This window comes from Pan paniscus, chromosome 21 (assembly GCF_029289425.2).
Source record: "Pan paniscus chromosome 21, NHGRI_mPanPan1-v2.0_pri, whole genome shotgun sequence".
NCBI classification, from domain to species: domain Eukaryota; kingdom Metazoa; phylum Chordata; class Mammalia; order Primates; family Hominidae; genus Pan; species Pan paniscus.
The window spans coordinates 40063208-40081330 of record NC_073270.2 but is presented as its reverse complement, the minus strand read 5'-3'; the positions used below and the strand labels follow the sequence as shown (position 1 = coordinate 40081330).

Sequence of the window (18123 nt, the reverse complement as noted above, 5' to 3'; positions counted from 1 at the left end):
AGGCTAAGGCAGGAGAATCGCTTGAACCCAGGAGGCGGAAGTCTCAGTGAGCCAAGATTGTGCCATTGCACTCCAGCCTGGGCAACAAGAGTGAAACTCCATCTCAAAAAATAAATAAATAACTTTTTTTTTTTTTTTTTAAATAGAGACTGGTTTTGCCATGTTGCCCAGGCTGGTCTCAAACTCCTGGGCTCAAGTGATCTGCCAGCTTCAGCCTCCGAAAGTGCTAAGATTATAGGCATGAGCCACCGTGCCCAGCCTAAAAATATGTTTTTATTGTGAAAAATATCAGAGATAGATAAGAAAAGAGAAAACAGTATAATGAATTTCTAGTGTCATAAGCTTCAAATACCAGTAACAATAGTTTTCAGACTGGGCATGTTTGTTCACACCTGTAATCCAAGCACTTTAAGAGTCTGAGGTGAGAAGATCACTTGAAGTCAGGAGTTGGAGATCAGCCTGGGCAACATAAAGAGACCCTCATCTCTAAGAAAAGGCTGGATGCGATGGCTCATGCCTGTAATCCCAAACTTGGGGAGAATGAGGCAGGCGGATCACTTGAGGTCAGGAGTTCAAGACCAGCCTGGCCAATATAGTAAAACCCTGTCTCTACTGAAAATACAAAATTAGCCAGGCGTGGTGGCGCATGCCTGTAGTCCCAGCTACTAGGGAGGCTGAGGCAGGAGAATGGCTTGATCCTGAGAGGCGTAGGTTGCAGTGAGGTGAGATCATGCACTGCACTCCAGCCTGGTGACAGAGCAAGACTTGGTCTCAAAAAGAAAGAAAAATAGTTTCATCTACTACCTCCATTGATGGCTTATTTCAAAGCAAATCCCAGACATCATATAATTTCTTCTGTCAGTATTTCAATAGATTGTGTGGTAGCTTTTTATCTTAGCAGTTGCATTCCTTAGTAATGTATGTACTGAAGCAGTGGGTGGCTAATGCATTGAGCTGGTCATTTCACAGATATTGCTTAGGATGTGGCTAAAGTAGGATTTTAGCTATTAAAACTATGAGATGCCATGTTTTCACTATCAGATTGGTCAGGAACAAAAAATTTGCTATCTCAACAGTGTTACCAAGCAAGTGAGAAACAGCCATACTCCTGATTGGAGTATAAATTGATGTGATGCCAATTGTGTGGTGGAAGGACAATTTGGCTGTATCTATCAAAATTTTAAAAATATATGTCAGGACTGGGCACAGTGGCGTATGCCTGTAATCCCAGCACTTTGGGAGGCCGAAGTGGAAGGATTGCTTGTATCCAGGAGTTGTGGACAACCATAGGCAACATAGCAAGACCCCATCTCTACAAAAAATAAAAAATTATTTGTGCATAGTGGTGCAGGTGTGTAGTCCCAGGTACTCAGGAGGCTGAGGCAGGAGGATTGCATGAGACCAGGAGGTTGAGGCTGCAATGAGCTGTGATCCTGCCACTGTACTCCAGTCTGGGCAATAGAATGAGACCTTGTCTTAAAAAAAAAAAAAAAAAAGACATAGGAGAAAATCTTCAAGACCTTGGGTTAGGCAAAGATTTCTTAGATATGACAACAAAAGCTTAATCTATAAAAGGAAAAATTGGTCAATGAAACCATCAAAATTCAAATTTTTCTGTATCTTAAAAGACACCATTTGCTTTCTGTGCTACCCACGGAGGGGTCCATGTGACATTGTTCTGGATTCCCATTGTAACTTCAAGGGAAACTTTCACAATGTCCAGAGCCCTTGATGTCCTGCCAATGAAGAAAGAGGATGCCTTCAAGTTCCTTGTAGGAGGATAGCAGGAACCCACTTAGGTGGCATCAGCCTTGACTTCCAAATGGAACAGCACTTTTTTTTTTTTTTTTGGAGACAGTCCAGCTCTGTCACCCAGGCTGGAATGCAGTGATGCGATCTCAGCTACTGCAACCTCCGCCTCCTGGGTTCAAGCGATTCTCCTGCCTCAGCCTCCCTAGTAGCTGAGATTACAGGTGCCTGCCACCATGCCCAGCTAATTTTTGTATTTTTAGTAGAGACGGGGTTTCACTGTGTTGGCCAGGCTGGTCTCGAACTCCTGACCTCATGATCTGCCCACCTCGGTCTCCCAAGTGCTGGGATTACAGGCGTGAGCCACTGCACCCGGCCACTTTTTTTTTTTTTTTTTTTTTGAGACAAAGTCACACTTTTGGCCAGGCTGGAGTGCAGTGGCGCCATATCGGCTCACTGCAATCTCTGCCTCCTGGATTCAAGCGATCCTCCTGCCTCAGCCTCCTGAGTACCTGGGATTACAGGCACACGCCACCATGCCTGGCTAATTTTTGTATTTTTAGTAAAGATAGGGTTTCACCATGTTGGCCAGGCTGGTCTCAAACTCCTGACCTCAAGTGATCCGCCTGCCTCAGCCTCCCAAAGTGCTGGGATTACAGGCATGAGCCACTGCGCCTGGCCAGAATAGCACATCTATAAGAGGAAAAGTGACAGCATCTACATCGTCAATCTGAAGAGGACCTGGGAGAAGCTTCTGCTGGCACCTCTTGCCATTGTTGCCATTGAGAACCCTGCTGATGTCACTGTCCAATCTTCCAGGGACACTGTCCAGCCAGCTGTGCTGAAGTTTGCTGCTGCCACTGGAGCCACTCCAGTTGCTGGCCACTTCACTCCTAGAACCATCACTAACCAGATCCAGGCAGCCTTCTGGGAGCCACGGCTTTTTGTGCTACTGACCCCGGGCTGACCACCAGCCTCTCATAGAGGCTTCTTAGGTACACCTACCTACCGTTGATCTGCATCACACAGATTCTCCTCTGTGCTATGTGGACACTGGCATCCCATACCGCAAGAGAGCTTCCTTAGTGGGTTGAATGTGGTGGAGCCTGGCCCGGGAAGTTCTGCACATGTGTGGCATCATTTCTCGTGAACACTCGTGGGAGGTCATGCCTGATCTCTGCTTCTACAGAGATTCTGAAGAGACTAAAAATGAAGAGCAGGCTGCTGATGAGAAGGCTGTGACCAAGGAGGAATTTCAGGGTGAATGGAGACTGCTCCAGCTTCTGAGTTCACTGCTACTCAGCCTGAGGTTGCAGACTGGTCTGAAGGTGTGCAGGTGCCCCCTGTGCCTATTCAGCAGGTCCCACTGAAGACTCAGCCTGCCATGCAGGCCTGGTCTGCGGCTTCCCCTGCTCAGGCCGCTGAATCACTGAATGGGTAAAAGCAACTATCGAATGGTTTTAAGTTATTGTTGCATGGGCTCTTAAGCAACCTGGAAATAAGGTTGATAGAAAATAAACACCAGTTTCTAAAAAAAAAAAAACTAGCTAGGCACGGTGGCTCATACCTGTAATCCCAGCACTTTGGGAGGCCGAGGCGGGCAGATCACCTGAGGTCGGGAGTTTGAGGCCAGCCTGGCCAACATGGAGAAACCCCATCTCTACTAAAAATACAAAATTAGCCGGGCATGGTGGCGCATGCCTGTAATCCCAGCTACTCAGGAAGCTGAGGCAGGAGAATCGCTTGAACCTGGGAGGCGGAGGTTGCGGTGAGCCGAGATAGCGCCATTGCACTCCAGCCTGGGCAACAAGAATGAGACTCCATCTCAAAACAAAACAAAAAAAAGGACCATTAATAAGTTGTTCATAGGCTGAGTGCGGTGGCTCATGCCTGTAATCCTAGCACTTTGAGAGGTGGAGGCAGGAGAATTGCTTGAATTCAGGAGTTTGAGACCAGCCTGGGCAATATAGCAAGACCCCATCTCTAAAAAAAATTTTATTTTAATTGTTCACTTAAAATGTTTATTTATTTTTTTCCTTGAGACGGAGTCTCGCTCTATTGCCTAGGCTGTAACCTCCTCCTCCCGGGTTGAAGCAATTCTCCTGCTTCAGCCCCCCGAGTAACTGGGATTACAGGCTTGCACCACCACACCCAGCAAATTTTTATATTTTTAGTAGAAATGGGGTTTCACCTTGTTGGCCAGGCTAGTCTTGAACGCCTAACCCCAAGTGATCCGCCCACCTCAGCCTCCCAGAAGGTTGGAATTACAGGCGTGAGTCACAGCGCTGAGCCCTAAAATGGTTAATTTTATGCTATGTGAATTTTACTTTAATTTTTTTAAAGTCATCATCAAGAAAATGAAAGACAAGCCACAGACTAGGAGAAAATATCTGTATAATAAGTATATGATAAAGGACTTATAGTCACAATATACAAAGAGCTCTTACAACTCCGTAATAAGACAAACTACTCATTTTAAAAATGGACAAAAGACCCGAATAGACATTTCACCAAAAAAGATCCAGAAATAGCTAATAAGCACATGAAAATATGCCCGACATCATTAGTCATTAGTGAAATTGGGGTCCCTTTCTCTAAATCATCTTTAGACAAAAGCACAGACCTGCCTCCCTGGCATGTTCTTAACCTTGGCAAAATAAACTTCTAAATTGATTGAGACCTGTCTCAGAAACTTTTTGGTCAACACCAGACACAAAATATCACATAGTCCATGTATATGGAATGTCCACAATGGGATGCCATTTTATTATTTTATTTTATTTTTTGAGACAGAGTCTTGCTCTGTTGCCCAAGCCAGAGTGCAGTGGCAAGATCTCAGCTCACTGCAAACTCTGCCTCCTAGGTTCAAGTGATTCTCCTACCTAGGCCTCCCAAGTAGCTGGGATTACAGGCACGTGCCACCACACCCAGCTAATTTTTTTTTTTTTTTGAGATGGAGTTTCACTTTTGTTGCCCAGGCTGGAGTGCAATGGCATGATCTCGACTCATGGCAACCTCTGCCTCCTAGGTTCAAGTGATTCTCCTGTCTCAGCCTCCTGAGTAGCTGGGATTACAGGCACCCGACACCATGCCTAGTTAATTTTTGTATTTTTAGTACAGACAGGGTTTCACCATGTTGGCCAGGCTGGTCTCGAACTCCTGACCTCAGGTGATCCACCCGCCTAGGCCTCCCAAAGTGTTGGGATTACAGGCATGAGCCACTGTGCCCAGCCATATATATTTTTTTAATTACATAGAGACAAAATCTCACTATGTCACCCAGGCTGGCCTCAAATTCCTAAGCTCAAGTGATCCTCCCGCCTCAGCCTCTGAAAGTGCAAAGATTACAGGGATGAGCCACTTCACCCAGCCTATAATTTGAAAAAAAAAAAAAAAATTGGTACAATTTACTGACCACCCCATGAATACATAACTGACTTTTCCCCTACTAGCTTCTTTTTCTCTTGCAACATGTGGATTCAGTAATGTGACCTCACCCTTCCTCTTTCCCCTCCAAGCCTGCTTTTCCCCTTGAAATATTGAAGCCCTGAAAATCATCTTTGGAGAAAGGCACAGACCTGCCTCCCTGGCACATTCTTAACCATAGCAAAATAAACTTCTCAATTGATTGAGACCTGTCTCAGATACTTTTTGGTTTAAACCAGTCACAAAAATATCACATATTCCATGTATATGGACTGTCCAGAAAAGGCAAATCTACAGAAACAAAAAGTAGCCTGGGTGAGGTGGCTCACGTCTGTAATCCCAGCACTCTGGGAAGCTGAGGCGAACAGATGGGTTGAGCTCAGAGTTCAAAGCAGGCAGATGGTTTGAGCCCAGAGTTAGAGACCAGCCTGGACAACATGGTGAAACCCCATCTCTACAAAAAATTCAAAAATTAGCTGGGCATGGTAACATGCGCCTATAGTCCCAGCTACTTGGGAGGCTGAGGTAGGAGGATTGTTTGAGCCCAGGAAATCGAGGATGCAGTGAGCCATGATCTTACCATGGCATTCCAGCCTGGGTGACACAGTGAGATTCACTCTCAAAAAAAAAAAAAAAAAAAAAGGAAGCATAGGGGCATAGGGTGTCATGAGACCATGAAGAGCTAGCATTTTTTTTTTTTTTTTGAGACAGAATCTCACTCTGTTGCCCAGGCTGGAGTGCAGTGGCATGATCTCGGCTCACTGCAACATCAGCCTCCTGGGTTCAAGCGATTCTCCTGGCACAGCCTCCCGAGTAACTGGGACTACAGGTGCCCACCAACATGCCTGGCTAATTTTTGTATTTTTTTTTTTTTTTTCTGAGATGGAGTCTTGCTCCGTCGCCCAGGCTGGATGCGGTGGCACAATCTCGGCTCACTGCAACTTCTGCCTCCCGGGTTCAAGCAATTCTCCTGCCTCAGTCTTCTGAGTAGCTGGGACTACAGGTGCACAGCACCATGCCTGACTAATTTTTGTATTTTTAGTAGAGACGGTGTTTCACTATGCTGGCCAGGCTGGTCTCAAATTCCTGACCTCGTGATCAGCCCACTTCAGCCTCCCAAAGTGCTGAGATTGCAGGCGTGAGCCACTGAGCCCAGCAATTTTTGTATTTTTAGTAGAGATAGGTTTTACCATGTTGACCAGGCTGGTTTCCAACTCCTGACTTCAAGTGATCCACCTGCCTTGGCCTCCCAAAGTGCTGGGAATACAGGCGTGAGCCACTGAGCCCAGCCCTAGAGCTAGCATTTAATCCAACTTGGGGGATAAGGGAAGTATCTTAAGCAATAAGAATATATTTTGTTGGCTGGGCGCAGTGGCTCATGCCTGTAATCCCAGCACTTTGGGAGGCCGAGTCAGGCGGATCATGACATCAGGAGATCGAGACCAGCCTGGCAAATGTGGTGAAACCCCGTCTCTACTAAAAACACAAAAAATTAGCCGGGTGCAGTGGCATATGCCTGCAGTCCCAGCTACTCAGGAGGCTGAGGCAGGAGAATTGCTTAAACCTAGGAGGCGGAGGTTGCAGTGAGCCGAGATTGCATCACTGCACTCCAGCCTGGGCAATAGAGCGAGACTCTGTCTCAAAAAAAAAAAAAAAAAAAAGAATCTTTTGTTAAAATATTTGGCCTTTTGTCCTAGATCCTTGAAGCCCCTCTTGGAATAGCTTCAGTGCCAGAAGGTGAAAGATAAAAATATTGTTATTTAAAACAATCCCTTTTCAAACACACTTGAGTTTATATTTTGTTTTGTTTTGAGAGGGAGTCTCGCTCTGTCACCAGGCTGGAATGCAGTGGTGCGATCTCCACTCACTGCAACCTCTGCCTCCCCGGTTAAAGAGATTCTTGTGCCTCAGCCTCCTGAGTAGCTGGGATTACAGGCACGTGCCACCATACCTGGCTAGTTTTGTGTGTGTGTTTTTTTTTTTTTTTAGTAGAGACGGGTTTTCACCATGTTGGCCAGGATGGTCTCAATCTCCTCACCTCATGATCCGCCCGCCTTGGTCTCCCAAAGTGCTGAGATTACAGGTGTGAGACACAGCGCCCGGCTGAATTTATGTTAATGAGAGAATTCGGGGAAAGTTCCAAGATAACCACAGGATGGGAGAGTGGCTGCCAGAGGTTCCAACCATTAGTTCAAAGGGTTGAAACTTTCAGCCCCACCCCCAACCTCCAGGGAGGGTCTCTGAGTGAAGTTAATCACCAATGGCCAATTATTTATCAATCATGCTTACCTAATGATGCTTTTTTTTTTGAGACAAGAGTCTCACTCTGTTTCCCAGGCTGGAGTGCAATGGCGTGATCTCAGCTCACTGCAATCTCCATCTCCAAGGTTCAAGCAATTCTTGTGCCTCAATCTCCCGAGTAGTTGGGACTACAGGCACCTGCCACCACAACCGGCTAATTTTTGTATTTTTAATATAGATGGGGTTTCACCGTGTTGGCCAGGCTGGTCTCGAATTCCCGACCTTAGGTGGTCTACCTGCCTAGGCCTCCCAAAGTGCTGGGATTACAGGTGTGAGCCTCTGGGCCCAGCCTGACGCTTCCATTATAAACCAAAGCGACTGGGTTCAGAGAGCTTCTAAATAGCTGAACACCCGTAGGCTTCCAGGAAGGTGAATGAGAGCACATCCACACGCAGGAGGAGGAGGCGACACCCCATCTCCATAGGGATAAAAGCTCCTGTGCTCCAGACCCTTTCAGACTTTACCCTTTGTTCTCTCCATCTGGCTGTTTATTTGTATCGTTTGTAATGTATATGTTTCCCTGAGTTCTGTAAGTCCCTCTACCAAATTAATGGAACCCAGGGAGGGAGTTGTGGGAATCCTGATTTATGGCTGGTTAGTTTGAAGTTCTGGAGGCCTGGACTTATTACTGGCATCTGAAGTGAGGACAGTCTTGGGGACTGAGCACTCAACCTATGGGACCTGGTGTTATTTTCAGGTGGATAGTATCAGAGTTTATTTGGACTAGAAAACACCCAGCTGGTGTCCACTGCAGAACTGACTGATTGCCTGATGTGTGGGGAAAACCCCTATACATCTTGTGTCAGAGGCCTGTTGTGAGTATAGCGGGAGAAACTGAGTTTGTTTTTTCTGGTCATGGTGGTTGTACAACTCAATAAATTTACTATAAATCATTCAATTATACACTAAAAGTGTGTGCATTTTATGGTATGGCAATTATACCTCTATAAAGATGTCTTCAAGGCTGGGCGCAGTGGCTCACGCCTGTAATCCCAGCACTTTGGGAGGCTAAGGCGGGGGCGGATCATGAGTTCAGGAGTTCAAGACCAGGCTGCTCAACATGGTGAAACCCCGTCTCTACTAAAAATACAAAAAAATTAGCTGGGCGTGGTGCGTGCGTGTAATCCCAGCTACCCGGGAGGCTGAGGCAGGAGAATCGCTTGAACCAGGAAGTCAGAGCTTGCAGTGAGCAGAGATTGCGCCACTGCACTCCAGCCCGGCGACAGCAAGATTCCATCTCAAAAATAAAATAAAATACATAAAATAAAATAAAGATGTCTTCAAATATAAGGCCTCGGCCAAACGCCGTGACTCACATCTGTAATCCCAGCACCTTGGGAGGCTAAGGAGGGAGGATCGCTTGAGCCCAGGAATTCAAGACCAGTTTGGGCAACATAGGGAGACCCCAGTCTCTATAAAATACACAAAAATTAACTGGGTGTGCTGGTATGTGCCTGCCGTCCCAGCTACTCTGGAGGTTGAGATGGGAGCATTGGTTGAGCCCAGGAGGTTAAGGCTGCAGTGAGCCATGATCCTGCCACTGCACTCCAGCCTGGGTGACAGAGCGACACCCTGTCTAAGAAAAAAAAAAACAAAGGCTTCAACCTGGGAAGGTTGATTGTCTGCCCTCCCCGCCAAAAAAAAAAAAAAAAAAAAAGAAAAGAAAAGAAAAGAAAAACCAGCCAGTGGTTCCTAGCCATTTCATCTCTAAAAATTTATCTCTTAGATAAATATGCAATGAACAAAATAACTGATGAACATGGTTATTTGTCATAACAATGTTTGTAATAGGTAAACATTGGAAATAAGGTCAATGTTCAACAGTGGAGGACTAGATAAATTATGGTACTAGAAAAACTATGCAGGAACTAAAAAAAAAAAAAAAGAAGAAGAAGAAGGCGGCAGGTATAGTGACATAAGCCTGCAATCCCAGCTACTCAGGAGGCAAAGGTGTTGAGAACTTTGCTCCTTAGTTCAGCTAAAACCAGGTCCTTGTCACACAACCAGGAAGAATTAGGAAAGTGGAGACATTGAAGGGTGAGGAGAATGGAATTCACTGGGTGAAAAGGAAAAAAGAAAAAAACTCTCAGCAAAGCGAGAGGCGAGAGGCGATCCTGCTAACGGGCCCCTACCTAGCAAATTGATTACCAGGCCACCACACAGGAACTGGAGAGGCTAGGCTACTCTCCGGGCATCCAGCTCGAACTTCCTGTGGCTCCACCCTGTTCTTCCAGTGTACAGGCAGGCCTTCCCCTTATCTGCCTCCTGCATCTATCAGCGGGAGGAGAGTTTCAGCCCAGGAGTTCAAATCCAGCCTGGGCAACATGGCCAGATACCATCTGAAGAAAAAATTTAAAAGGCCGAGCACAGTGGCTCACACCTGTAATCCTAGCACTTTGGGAGGCTGAGGCAGACGGATCACGAGGTCAGGAGTTTCAGACCAGTCTGGCCAGCATGGTGAAACCCCGTCTTCACTAAAAATACAAAAATTAGCTGGGCATGGTGGTGGGCACCTGTAATCCCACCTACTTGAGAGGCTGAGGCAGGAGAATTGCTTGAACCTGGGAGGCGGAGGTTGCAGTGAGACAAGATGGAGCCAATGCACTCCAGAGTAGGCAAGAAAGCAAGACCCCGTCTCGGGGGAAAAAAAAAAAAGAATGAGGCATATGTACGAATATGATTAGTATTCAAACTATTTTATTTAGAAAATAGGCCGGGCGCAGTGGCTCACACCTGTAATCCCAGCACTTTGGGAGGCCGAGGCGGGCAGATCACGAGGTCAGGAGGTCGAGACCATCCTGGCTAACACGGTGAAACCCTGTCTCTACTAAAAATACAAAAACCAAAAAAAAAAAAAAAAAAATTAGCCAGGCATGGTGGCAGGTGCCTATAGTCCCAGCTACTGGGGAAGCTGAGGCAGGAGAATGGCGTGAACCCGGGAGGCGGAGCTTGCAGTGAGCCGAGATTGCGGCACTGCACTCCAGCGTGGGCAACAGAGTGACACTCCATCTCAAAAAGAAAAAAGAAAATAAATAGCCTGGCAAGGTGGCTCATGCCTGTTATCCCAGCACTTTGGGAGGCTGAGGCAGGAGAATTCCTTGAGGCCAGGAGTTTGAAACCAGCCTGGGCAACATAGTGAGACCCTGTCTCTACAAAAAATAAAAACAAATTAGCTATGCATGGTAGCTCGCACATGTAGTCCCAGCTACTCAGGGGTGGGAGTGCTGAGGTAGGAGGATTGCTTGAACCTAGGACGTGGAGGCTGCAGTGAGCCATCATCATGCCACTGCACTTCCAGCCACAGAGTGAAACCATGTCCCCCCACCAAAAAACAAACAAACAAACAAAAAAAGGCCAGGTGGCTCACACCTGTAATCCCAGAGCTTTGGGAGGCCAAGGTGGGCGGATCACCCGAGGTCAGAACTTCGACAGCAGCCTGGCCAACATGGTGAAACCCCATCTCTACTAAAAATACAAAAATTAGCTGAGCGTGGCAGTGGGCACCTGTAATTCCAGTTACTCAGGAGGCTGAGGCAGGAGAATCACTTGAACCAGGGAGGCAGAGGTTGCAGTGAGCCGAGATTGTACCACTGCACTCCAGCCTGGGTGACAGAGGGAGACTCTGTCTCAAAAATAAAATAAAATAAAATGAATAAATAAATTAAATAAAATAAATGAAGTGAGTCAATTTAAAGAAAAATATGAGGCCAGGCCTGGTGACTTACACCTGTAATCACAGCACTTTGGGAGGCTAAGGGGGGCAGATCACCTGAGGTCAGGAGTTGGAGACCAGCCTGGCCAACATGATGAAACCCCATCTCTACTAAAAATACAAAAAAAAAATTAGCCGGGCGTGGTGGTGCATGCCTGTAATCCCAGGTACACGGCAGGCTAAGGCAGGAGTATCACTTGAACCCAGGAGGCGGAGGTTGCAGTGGGCCGAGATCGTGCCATTCATTGCACTCCAGCCTGGGCAAGAAGAGCGATACTCCATCTCAAAAAAAGAAAAAAAAAGAAAAAAAAAAAACAAGAACAACTATTGCTACTTGCAAAAACAGGAGAATTGCAGAAACATAATGATAGTGAAAGAAGCCAGACCAAAAAAATGCATACCATAAAAAATATACTTTACAATTTTATTTATTTATTTATTTTGAAACAGGATCTCTCTTTGTCACCCAAGCTGGAGTGCAGTGTGTGATCATAGCTCACTGCACCCTTGCACTCTTGGCTTTAAGTGATCCTCCCACATCAGCCCACCCCAAGTAGCTGAGACTACAGGCGTGAGCCACCACATCTGGCTAATTTTTTAAAAAGTTTTTGTAGAGACAAGGTCTTGCTGTGTTGCCCAGGCTGGTGTTGAACTCCTGAGCTCAAGTGATCCTTCCGCCTTGTACTAAAATATACCCTACGTTGCTGGGATCACAGGCATGAGCCACTGTGCCAGGCCTACTTTGTTTAAATGTTTTAAGAACAGGCAAAACAGGCCAGGTGCGGTGGCTCACACCTGTAATCCCAACACTTTGGGAGGCAGAGGTGGGCGGATCACCTGAGGTCAGGAGTTCAAGACCAGCCTGACCAACATGGCAAAACGTCATCTCTACTAAGAATACAAAATTAGCTGGGCGTAGTGGCACAAGCCTGTAATCCCAGCTACTTGGGAGGATGAAGCAGGAGAATCACCGAATCACTTGAACCCAGGAGGCAGAGGTTGCAGCGAGGCGAGATTGTACATTGCACTCCAACCTGGGTGACAGAGTGAGACTCCATCTCAAAAAAAAAAAAAAAAAAAAAAGAACAAAAGAACAGGCAAAACAAACCTAGGGTGACAGAGGTAAGAATACTGGTAACTCTCAAGTGTCAGGAATTGGCTGGGAGAGATCACAAGAGAGGCTTCTAGGGGATGGGAAATGTTTCTTTGTTTGTTTGTTTTTTGAGATGGAGTTTTGCTCTTGTTGCCCAGGCTGGAGTGCAATGGCGCGATCTCAGCTCACTGCAACCTCCGCCTCCCGGATTCAAGCAATTCTCCTGCCTCAGCCTTCTGAGTAGCTGGGATTACAGGCATGTACCAACACACCTGGCTAATTTTTTGTATTTTTAAAAGAGACAGGATTTCACTGGGTTAGCCAGGATAGTCTCAATCTCCCAACCTCAGGTGATCTGCCCGCCTCGGCCTCCCAAAGTGTTGGCGTTACAGGAGTGAGCCACTGCACCTGGCGGGAAATGTTTATATGTTGATTTGGTTACACAAAAATCTATACACACACATAAATTATTTGAATTGTACACTTAATATTTGCTCAGTTTATTATATGTATATTATATTTCAACAGAAAATTAAAAATAATATGCAACAGGGAATGATGAGCATAAGGTTCAGGAGGATGGTTACTAGGGTTGGGAAAGAGGTTGGGTGGGGAGGGAGGTATATAGTCAGATGTAGGTTATTGTTAAGGTTCTACATTTTATTTTGGGATGGTGGCTTCACAAGTGACTGTCATTACTTTAAAAAACTAATTAAATAAAAAATTATTTCAAAATAATACAAATGGTACACATACTGATAGAGTTGTTATGCAGTGTGTCAATCAAGATTCTTAGTTGCAAACAAAACAAACCAACTCACTTCAGTTTAAACAGGAAAGAGTTATTACAGGATGTTGGGTGGCTCACAGAATCTCCATGAGGGGCAAAGCCATAGTATTGGGAGCTATGCATAGGTAGGAACAACTCCTAAAATCACCCTGGGGAGTCAGGCCAGAGGAGATGCCAGGATGCAAGGCAGAGACACTACAGCTTGTTCTGCCAACCCTGAGTTCTTTCTTTTTTTTTTTTTCTTTGAAACGGAGTCTCGCTCTGTTGCCCAGGATGGAGTGCAGTGGCGTGGATCACTCAAGCCCAGGAGGTCGAGGTTGCAGTGAGCCATGATCACGCTACTGCACTCCAGCCTAGGTGACAGAGTAAGACCACTTCTCAAAAATAAATAAATAGGCCGGGCGCGGTGGCTCACGCCTGTAATCCCAGCACTTTGGGAGGCTGAGGTGGGCAGATCATGAGGTCAGGAGATCGAGACCAGCCTGGCTAACACGGTGAAACCCCGTCTCTACTAAAAATTAGCCGGGCGTGGTGGCGGGCGCCTGTAGTCTCAGCTACTCTGGAGGCTGAGGCAGGAGAATGGCGCGAACTCTGGAGGCGGAGGTTGCAGTGAGCCGAGATCGCGCCATTGCACTCCAGCCTGGGCGACAGAGTGAGATTCTATCTCAAAAATAATAATAATAAATAATAAATAAATAAATAGGAATAAAAATAATTTATCTTAAGCTGGCCTTGGTCATAAGAAGGAGGCATTCAGTCAGGCACATATGCTAGTTACTGCTGAACCCCTGATGAAAGAGATAAAATCTCGTTAAAGTTCCCTGATTAAGCCAGGTGCTGTGGCTCACGCCTGTAATCCCAGCACTTTGGGAGGCTGAGGCGGGCGGATCACCTGAAGTCGGGAGTTCGAGACTAGTCTGACCAACATGGAGAAACCCCATCTCTACTAAAAATACAAAATTAGTCGGGCATGGTGGCACATGCCTGTAATCCCAGCTACTCCGGAGGCTGAGGCAGGAGAATTGCTTGAACCTGGGAAGCGGAGGCTGCGGTGAACTAAGATCCCACCATTGCACTCCAGCCTGGGCAACAAGAGCAAAACTCTGTCTCAAAAAAAAAAAAAAAAAAAAGGTTCCCTGATTAAAAAACAAAGCTGCCAGGAGTGGTGGCTCATGCCTGTAATCCCAGCACTTTGGGAGGTCAAGGCGGGTGGATCACCTGAGATCAGGAGTTCGAGACCAGCCTGGCCAATGTGGCAAAACCCCATCTCTACAAAAAATACAAAAATTAGCAGGATGCGGTGGCGCAAGCCTGTATTCCCAGCTACTCAGTAGGCTGAGGCACGAGAATCGCTTGAACCTGGGAGGTGGAGGTTACAGTGAGCTGTGATCGTGCCACTGCACTACATACAGCCTGGGTGATAGAGGGAGACTTTGTCTCAAAAAAACAAAACAAAACAAACAAACAAAAAAAACAGAGGCCTGGCCTGGTGGTTCATGCCTGTAATCTCAGCAGTTTGGGAGGCTGAGGTGGGTGGATCACTTGAGGTCAGGAGTTCAAGACCAGCTTGGCCAACATGGTAAAACCCTGTCTCTACTAAAAATACAAAAATTAGCCAGGCATGGTGGCGGGCGCCTGTAATCCCAGCTACTCAGGAGGCTGAGGCAGAAGAATTGCTTGAACCCGGGAGGTGGCGGTTGCAGTGAGCCAAGATCACACCACTGCACTTCAGCCTGTGCAACAGAGCGAGTCTCCATCTTGAAAACAAAAACAAAAACCACGAAAGTTGGTGTCAAGCCCAGCACAGGGCAGAGCCTGCATGTGAGAGCTAAGTGGCTTCCGCTGTGGGGAGAAGCTTCCTGGGGCAGGGCAGGGCGTTGAGCAGCACCTGAGAGTCCGGAGGCATTGACAATTTATTATTTCCATCCAATAAAGCATTCATACCTTGCTGTCTTGCTTCATTTTCTTCCCCCAACAACCCGGAAGCAAATATTCGCTATTTCTGCTTGGCAGACGAGGAGATGAGGCTCAAGGGGTTGAGTAACTTGACAAAGGAGAAATCAGTAGCAGAGCTAAAATTTTTGTTTAGGTCTTTGTTTTTGAGATAGGGTCTCACTCTGTTACCCATGCTAGGGTACAGCGGCGCCATCACAGCTCACTGCAATCGCCACCTCCCGGGGTCACGTGATCCTCTAACCTCAGCCTCCTGAGTAACTGGGACTACAGGCTAGTGTATCACAGGACCGGCTAATTTTTGGTAGAGACGGGGTTTCCCCATGTTGGCCAGGCTGGTCTTGAACTCCTGACCTCAAGTGATCTGCCTGCCTCATCCTCCCCAAAGCGCTGGGATTACAGGTGTGAGCCACTGTGCCCAACCCAGCAGAGCTAAAATTTAAACCTGCTTCTCAGAGATAAATTAAGGAGCAAAGGAAGGCTTTGTTGGATAGCTTCCAGAGGTTGGGAATGTCCCTGGAAAGTGCTGAGATGGAGTCAATTCTGTTGACTGGGGACTCCTAGTAGATAAGCAAGAAATTAGTTGATAAGTTCTAGTGGTGGGGATGATGAAGACTGAGCACCCCAAGGGGAATGCTTGCGGAGTGATAAATAGTCCCTACACTGCCTTCTAGGGAGATCAAGGTTCCCCACGGGGCTTCTGTCTTAGGAGGTTCTATGAAAATGTAGTCAGAGCTGAATTGCCAGGAAAATGAAGAGACTGGGGGTTGCTACTTCATCTTTCCTTTTGGCCCTTCCTCATATAGCTCTCAACCTCTCCTCTTGATTAGTGGAGACCGTATAATAATACAGCAATATTGGTTCCTATCTGCTGTGCATTTGCTATGAGCCAGACTCTTCTTATTTTTATTTATTGGTTTATTTATTTTTTGAGACAGGGTCTTGTTCTGTGGCCTAGGCTGGAGTGCAGTGGTACAATCACAGCTCACTGTAGCCTCAACTTCCCAGGCTCAAGCGATCCTCCCACCTCAGCCTCCCGAGTAGCTGGGACTATAGGCGCACATCACCATGCCCAGCTAATTTTTGTATTTTTTGTAGAGACGGGGTTTCGCTGTGTTGCCCAGGCTGGTCTCAAACTCCTGGGCTGAAGCGATCCACCTACCTTGGGCTACCAAAGTGTTGGGATTACAGGCGTGAGCCACTGCACCCAGCTTAGCCAGATTCTTTTCATGTATCATATGGAATCCTCATGATTATATAAAGCAAGTCCTCCCATCATCCTCATTTTAAGGAAAAGGAGGCAAAGTGTGATTGTATTCATTGTCTGTTGCTGTGTCAGGAATTACCCCAAAACTAAAAAGCTTAAAACAGCAATAAACATTTATTACCTCAGGTATTTTCTATAGGCAAGAAATTCAGGAGCTGATTAGTTGAGTGATTCTCACCAGAAACATCTCATAAGGTTCAAGATGTTGACCAGGGCTGCAGTCATCTGGAAGCTGGACTGGGGTTGGAGGATACAGTTTCAAGCGGGCCCGTGCACACGGCTGGCAAAGCAGTTGGCTGTTGGCAAGCAGTCTCAGTTACTTCTTGCTGTGTGAGTCCCTGCATTGGCTGTGCTTATAACATAGCATATAACATTGAGTGTGCTTATAACATAGCAGCTAAGTTCCCTTAGGGCAAGTGATCCAAGAGAGCAAGATGGAAGCTGCAGTCTCTTTGTTTTTTTGTTTGGTTTTGTTTTTGAGACGGAGTCTCGCTCTGTTGCCCAGGCTGGAGTGCAATGGTGCGATCTTGGCTCACTGCAATCTCTGCCTCCCAAGTTCAAGCAATTCTCCTGCCTCAGCCTCCTGAGTAGCTGGGATTACAGGCACGTGCCACCACCCCCGGTTAATTTTTGTATTTTTAATAGAGACGGGGTTTCACCATGTTGGTCAGGGTGGTCTCGAACTCCTGACCTCGTGATCTGCCTGCCTTGGCCTCCCAAAGTGCTGGGATTGCAGGCATGAGCCACTGCGCCTGGCTGTTTTTATTTTTTGAGACAGGTTCTTGCTCTATTGCCCAGGCTGGAATGCAGTGGTGTCATCTCAGCTCACTGCAACCTTGACTTCCTGGGCTCAGGCAATTCTCTCACCTCAGCCTCCCAAGTAGGTTGAGACCACAGGTGCTAATTTTCTTTTCTCTTTTTAGTAGAGGTGAGGTCTCGTTATATGGCTATGTTGCCTGGGCTGATCTCAATCTCCTGGACTCCAGTGATCCTCCCACCTTAGCCTCCCAAAGTGCTAGGATTACAGGCGTGAGACACTGTGCCCAGCCTTGCATTGTCTTTTCTGACCTGGCCTCAGAAGTCACACCTGTTTCTGCAGTAGCCTGGTGGTTATGTAGGAAGAGAGAATCATTGAGGGCCATCTTGGAGGCCACTACCACGATGATAAGTAATTTGCCCAAGGTCACATACATGGGAAGCGTTAGAGGTGAGCTTTGAAGCCAGGAAGTTACTATGTCACAGTAAATATTAGTTTGAAGGAGTAGGGGCAGGCATGTACCCACAGGTCTCCTCTATCCTGGAGGCATTCATGCTTGAGATCCTGAGCTTCTCATTCCAATGGGCAGGTGAGTCAGACACTATCTGATGTGTCAGACAGACATTTTGTACAAGCAACATAATTTGACATTTTCTTTTTTTTTTTTTTTTGAGTCGGAGTCTCTCTCTGTCACGCAGGCTGGAGCGCAGTGGCGTGATCTTGGCTCACTGCAACCTCTGCCTCCCGGGTTCAAGCGATTCTCCTGCCTCAGCCTCCCGAGTAGCTGGGATTATAGGCATGTACCACCACGCTGGCTAATTTTTGTATTTTTAGTAGAGACAGGGTTTCACCATGTTGGCCAGCCTGGTCTCAAACTCCTGACCTCAAATGATCCACCCACCTTGGCCTCCCAAAGTGCTGGGATTATAGGCGTGAGCCACTGCGCCCAGCCAATTTGGGCATTTTTAAAAGACAGAAACAAACAACAAAAAACAGCAAAAGATCGCACAGACTTGCACTTAATGGTAGACATGCTGAATTAAAGGGAACCTGACTGTGGCTCCAGCTTTGCCAC

At 46.7% G+C, this 18123-nt stretch overlaps 1 pseudogene; it reads left to right on the top strand.

Moving 5' to 3' along the window:
• Positions 1–1715: 1715 nt before the first annotated feature.
• Positions 1716–3858, top strand: LOC112437978 (small ribosomal subunit protein uS2B-like; annotated as a pseudogene).
• The last annotated feature ends 14265 nt before the right edge of the window (positions 3859–18123 follow it).